The sequence below is a fragment of the Oncorhynchus masou genome, unplaced genomic scaffold (genome assembly GCF_036934945.1).
Source record: "Oncorhynchus masou masou isolate Uvic2021 unplaced genomic scaffold, UVic_Omas_1.1 unplaced_scaffold_1333, whole genome shotgun sequence".
NCBI classification, from domain to species: Eukaryota; Metazoa; Chordata; class Actinopteri; order Salmoniformes; family Salmonidae; genus Oncorhynchus; species Oncorhynchus masou.
In genome coordinates, this window is record NW_027003207.1 from 142,943 (window position 1) to 150,010 (window position 7,068).

Genomic DNA, 7,068 nt, shown 5'->3' on the forward strand with positions numbered 1-7,068 from the left:
TTTACTGTACCTACCTACTGAATCTACCTACCTACTGTACCTACCTACCTACTGTACCTACCTATTATATCTGTTAACTGTACCTACTGTACCTACCTACTGAACCTACCTACTGAACCTGTTTACTGTACCTACTGTACCTACCTACTGAACCTGTTTACTGTACCTACCTACTGAACCTACCTACTGTACCTACTGTACCTACCTACTGAACCTACCTACTGTACCTACCTACTGTACCTACCTACTGAACCTGTTTACTGTACCTACCTACTGAACCTGTTTACTGTACCTACCTACTGAACCTACCTACCGAGCCTGTTTACTGTACCTACCTACTGAACCTACCTACTGAACCTGTTTACTGTATCTACCTACTGAACCTACCTACTGTACCTACTGTACCTACCTACTGTACCTGTTTATTGTACCTACCTACTGAACCTACCTACTGTACCTGTTTACTGTACCTACCTACTGACCCTGTTTACTGTATCTACCTACTGAGCCTGTTTACTGTACCTACCTACTGAACCTACCTACCTACTGTACCTACCTACTGTACCTGTTTACTGTACCTACCTACTGAACCTACCTACCTACTGTACGTACCTACTGTACCTACCTACTGAACCTACCTACTGAACCTGTTTACTGTACCTACCTACTGAATCTACCTACCTACTGTACCTACCTACCTACTGTACCTACCTATTATATCTGTTAACTGTACCTACTGTACCTACCTACTGAACCTACCTACTGAACCTGTTTACTGTACCTACTGTACCTACCTACTGAACCTGTTTACTGTACCTACCTACTGAACCTACCTACTGTACCTACTGTACCTACCTACTGAACCTACCTACTGTACCTACCTACTGTACCTACTTACTGAACTTGTTTACTGTACCTACCTACTGAACCTGTTTACTGTACCTACCTACTGAACCTACCTACCGAGCCTGTTTACTGTATCTACCTACTGAACCTACCTACTGTACCTGTTTACTGTACCTACTGTACCTACCTACTGTACCTGTTTATTGTACCTACCTACTGAACCTACCTACTGTACCTGTTTACTGTACCTACCTACTGTACCTGTTTACTGTACCTACCTACTGACCCTGTTTACTGTACCTACCTACTGAGCCTGTTTACTGTAACCTACCTACTGAACCTACCTACCTACTGTACCTACCTACTGTACCTGTTTACTGTACCTACCTACTGAACCTACCTACCTACTGTACGTACCTACTGTACCTACCTACTGAACCTACCTACTGAACCTGTTTACTGTACCTACCTACTGAACCTACCTACTGTACCTGTTTACTGTACCTACCTACTGAACCTACCTACTGAACCTGTTTACTGTACCTACCTACTGAACCTACCTACTGAACCTGTTTACTGTACCTACCTACTGAACCTACCTACTGAACCTGTTTACTGTACCTACCTACTGAACCTACCTACCTACTGAACCTACCTACTGTACCTACCTACTGAACCTGTTTACTGTACCTACCTACTGAACCTACCTACTGAACCTACCTACTGAATCTGTTTACTGTACCTACCTACTGAACCTACCTACTGAACCTACCTACTGAATCTGTTTACTGTACCTACCTACTGAACCTGTTTACTGTACCTACCTACTGAACCTACCTACTGAATCTGTTTACTGTACCTACCTACTGTACCTGTTTACTGTACCTACCTACTGAACCTACCTACTGTACCTACCTACTGTACCTACCTACTGAACCTACCTACTGAACCTGTTTGCTGTACCTACCTACTGTACCTACCTACTGTACCTTCCTACCTACTGTACCTACCTACCTACTGTACCTACCTACTATATCTGTTAACTGTACCTACCTACTGAACCTACCTACGGAACCTACCTACTGTACCTGTTTACTGTACCTACCTACTGAACCTGTTTACTGTACCTACCTACTGTACCTACCTACTGTACCTACCTACTGAACCTACCTACTGAACCTACCTACTGTACCTACCTACTGAACCTACCTACTGTACCTACCTACTGTTCCTACCTACTGTACCTACCTACTGAACCTACCTACTGTACCTACCTACTGTACCTACCTACTGTACCTACTGAACCTGTTTACTGTACCTACCTACTGTACCTACCTACTGTACCTACCTACTGAACCTACCTACTGTACCTGTTTACTGTACCTACCTACTGAACCTACCTACTGAATCTGTTTACTGTACCTACCTACTGTACCTGTTTACTGTACCTACCTACTGAACCTACCTACCTACTGTACGTACCTACTGTACCTACCTACTGAACCTACCTACTGAACCTGTTTGCTGTACCTACCTACTGTACCTTCCTACCTACTGTACCTACCTACCTACTGTACCTACCTACTATATCTGTTAACTGTACCTACCTACTGAACCTACCTACGGAACCTACCTACTGTACCTGTTTACTGTACCTACCTACTGAACCTACCTACTGAACCTGTTTACTGTACCTACCTACTGTACCTACCTACTGTACCTACCTACTGAACCTACCTACTGAACCTACCTACTGTACCTACCTACTGAACCTACCTACTGTACCTACCTACTGTTCCTACCTACTGTACCTACCTACTGAACCTACCTACCGTACCTACCTACTGTACCTACCTACTGTACCTACTGAACCTACCTACTGAACCTGTTTACTGTACCTACCTACTGTACCTACCTACTGATCCTACCTACTGTACCTGTTTACTGTACCTACCTACTGAACCTACCTACCTACTGAACCTACCTACTCTACCTACCTACTGTACCTACCTACCTACTGTACCTACCTACTGAACCTGTTTACTGTACCTACCTACTGAACATGTTTACTGAACCTACCTACTGTACCTACCTACTGTACCTACCTACCTACTGAACCTGTTTACTGTACCTACCTACTGAACCTACCTACTGAACCTGTTTACTGTACCTACCTACTGTACCTACCTACTGAGGGGTCCTGTGTGGCTCAGTCGGTAGAGCATGGCGCTTGCAACGCCAAGCGTCGTGGGTTCGATTCCCGCTGGGCCCACCCATATGCAAAAGTAGTGGCCCCAGCCGACTTGTAAGTCGCTTTGGACAAAAGCGTCTGCTAAATGGGACATATTATTATTATTATATTACCTACTGTACCTACCTCTGCAAGAAATTGTGAGAGAAATAAGCTTTTTGTAAGTCTGGTCTTTAATTTCAGCTCATGAAACGAGCACTTTACGTTTATATAAACGGATATTTTTGTTCAGTGTCATTTGGGCGTCACCAGATTTACGTTAAATATACTCCGTCTAGTCGATCAGACCGGGCTGCAAGCCAACAGGTGTGTTCCCATCAGTGTGTGTGTGTGTGTGTGTGTGTGTGTGTGTGCCCGTGTGTGTGTGTGTGTGTGTGTGTGTGTGTCTGTTCCCCAGAGGGTCTTGGCTTCCTGCCAGCTGGTCAGAAAACACTTTCACTTTCGCTTTTGCTCTCCTTTCTCTGAAATCATGTGATTTTTCAGCACTGTGTGTGTGTGTGTGTTCCCGTGTGTGTGTGTGTGTGTGTGTGTGTGTGTGTGTGGATAACATATGTTATGAAGATAAGGGATATGAGAGGGTGACTATGGGTCTGATAAACAGACTCAGCTCATTCAGACAGACAGACAGACAGACAGACAGACAGACAGACACCTGAACACTGTATAAATCAAATCAAATTTATTTATATAGCCCTTCGTACATCAGCTGATATCTCAAAGTGCTGTACAGAAACCCAGCCTAAAACCCCAAACAGCAAGCAATGCAGGTGTAGAAGCACAGTGGTTAGGAAAAACTCCCTAGAGAGGAACCAGGCTATGTGGGGTGGCCAGTCCTCTTCTGGCTGTGCAGAACATGGCCAAGATGTTCAAATGTTCATAAATGACCAGCATGGTCGAATAATAATAAGGCAGAACAGTTGAAACTGGAGCAGCAGCACGGCCAGGTGGACTGGGGACAGCAAGGAGTCATCATGTCAGGTAGTCCTAGGGCATGGTCCTATGGCTCAGGTCCTCCGAAAGAGAGAAAGAAAGAGAATTAGAGAGATCATATGTGGGGTGGCCAGTCCTCTTCCGGCTGTGCCGGGTGGAGATTATAACAGAACATGGCCAAGATGTTCAAATGTTCATAAATGACCAGCATGGTCGAATAATAATAAGGCAGAACAGTTGAAACTGGAGCAGCAGCACGGCCAGGTGGACTGGGGACAGCAAGGAGTCATCATGTCAGGTAGTCCTGGGGCATGGTCCTAGGGCTCAGGTCCTCCGAGAGAGAGAAGGAGAGAATTAGAGAACGCACACTTAGATTCACACAGGACACCGAATTGGACAGGAGAAGTACTCCAGATATAACAAACTGACCCCAGCCCCCCGACACATAAACTACTGCAGCATAAATACTGGAGGCTGAGACAGGAGGGGTCAGGAGACACTGTGGCCCCACCCGAGGACACCCCCGGACAGGGCCAAACAGGAAGGATATAACCCCACCCACTTTGCCAAAGCACAGCCCCCACACCACTAGAGGGATATCTTCAACCACCAACCTACCATCCTGAGACAAAGCTGAGTATAGCCCGCAAAGATCTCCGCCATGGCACAACCCAAGGGGGGGGGGCGCCAACCCAGACAGGATGACCACATCAGTGAATCAACCCACTCAGGTGACTCACCCCCTCCAGGGACGGCATGAGAGAGCCCCAGTAAGCCAGTGACTCAGCCCCTGTAATAGGGTAGAGGCAGAGAATCCCAGTGGAAAGAGGGGAACCGGCCAGGCAGAGACAGCAAGGGTGGTTCGTTGCTCCAGAGCCTTTCCGTTCACCTTCCCACTCCTGGGCCAGACTACACTCAATCATATGACCCACTGAAGAGATGAGTCTTCAGTAAAGACTTAAAGGTTGAGACCGAGTTTGCGTCTCTGACATGGGTAGGCAGACCGTTCCAAAAAATGGAGCTCTATAGGAGAAAGCCCTGCCTCCAGCTGTTTGCTTAGAAATTCTAGGGACAATTAGGAGGCCTGCGTCTTGTGACCGTAGCGTACGTGTAGGTATGTACGGCAGGACCAAATCAGAGAGATAGGTAGGAGCAAGCCCATGTAATGCTTTGTAGGTTAGCAGTAAAACCTTGAAATCAGCCCTTGCTTTGACAGGAAGCCAGTGTAGGGAGGCTAGCACTGGAGTAATATGATCAAATGTTTTGGTTCTAGTTAGGATTCTAGCAGCCGTATTTAGCACTAACTGAAGTTTATTTAGTGCTTTATCCGGGTAGCCGGAAAGTAGAGCATTGCAGTAGTCTAACCTAGAAGTGACAAAAGCATGGATTAATTTTTCTGCATCATTTTTGGACAGAAAGTTTCTGATTTTGGCAATGTTACGTAGATGGAAAAAAGCTGTCCTTGAAATGGTCTTGATATGTTCTTCAAAAGAGAGATCGGGGTCCAGAGTAACGCCGAGGTCCTTCAGTTTTATTTGAGACGACTGTATAACCATCAAGATTAATTGTCAGATTCAACAGAAGATCTCTTTGTTTCTTGGGACCTAGAACAAGCATCTCTGTTTTGTACGAGTTTAAAAGTAGAAAGTTCGCTGCCATCCACTTCCTTATGTCTGAAACACATGCTTCTAGCAAGGGCAATTTTGGGGCTTCACCATGTTTCATTGAAATGTACAGCTGTGTGTCATCCGCATAGCAGTGAAAGTTAACATTATGTTTTCGAATAACATCCCCAAGAGGTAAAATATATAGTGAAAACAATAGTGGTCCTAAAACGGAACCTTGAGGAACACCGAAATTTACAGTTGATTTGTCAGAGGACAAACCATTCACAGAGACAAACTGATATCTTTCCGACAGATAAGATCTAAACCAGGCCAGAATTTGTCCGTGTAGACCAATTTGGGTTTCCAATCTCTCCAAAAGAATGTGGTGATCGATGGTATCAAAAGCAGCACTAAGGTCTAGGAGCACAAGGACAGATGCAGAGCCTCGGTCCGATGCCATTAAAATGTCATTTACCACCTTCACAAGTGCCGTCTCAGTGCTATGATGGGGTCTAAAACCAGACTGAAGCATTTCGTATACATTGTTTGTCTTCAGGAAGGCAGTGAGTCATCCTCTCTTGGGGAATGCTGCTTTTTAGTTATCTTTGCGACAGTATCAAAAAGGAATTTTGGATTGTTCTTGTTTTCCTCAATTAAGTTAGAAAAATAGGATGATCGAGCAGCAGTAAGGGCTCTTCGATACTGCACGGTACTGGTCTTTCCAAGTTTGTCGGAAGACTTCCAGTTTGGTGTGTCGCCATTTCCGTTCCAATTTTCTGGAAGCTTGCTTCAGAGCTCGGGTATTTTCTTTGTACCAGGGAGCTAGTTTCTTATGAGAAATGTTTTTAGTTTTTAGGGGTGCAACTGCATCTAGGGTATTGCGCAAGGTTAAATTGAGTTCCTCAGTTAGGTGGTTAACTGATTTTTGTCCTCTGGTGTCATTGGGTAGACAGAGGGAATCTGGAAGGACATCAAGGAATCTTTGTGTTGTCTGTGAATTTATAGCACGACTTTCGATGTTCCTTGGTTGGGGTCTGAGCAGATTATTTGTTGCAATTGCAAACGTAATAAAATGGTGGTCCGATAGTCCAGGATTATGAGGAAAAACATTAAGATCCACAAAATTTTTCCATGGGACAAAACTAGGTCCAGAGTATGACTGTGACAGTGAGTGGGTCCAGAGACATGTTGGACAAAACCCACTGAGTCGATGATGGCTCCAAAAGCCTTTTGGAGTGGGTCTGTGGACTTTTCCATGTGAATATTAAAGTCACCAAAGATTAGAATATTATCTGCTATGACTACAAGGTCCGATAGGAATTCAGGGAACTCAGTGAGGAACGCTGTATATGGCCCAGGAGGCCTGTAAACAGTAGCTATAAAAAGTGATTGAGTAGGCTGCATAGATTTCACGACTAGAAGCTCAAAAGACGA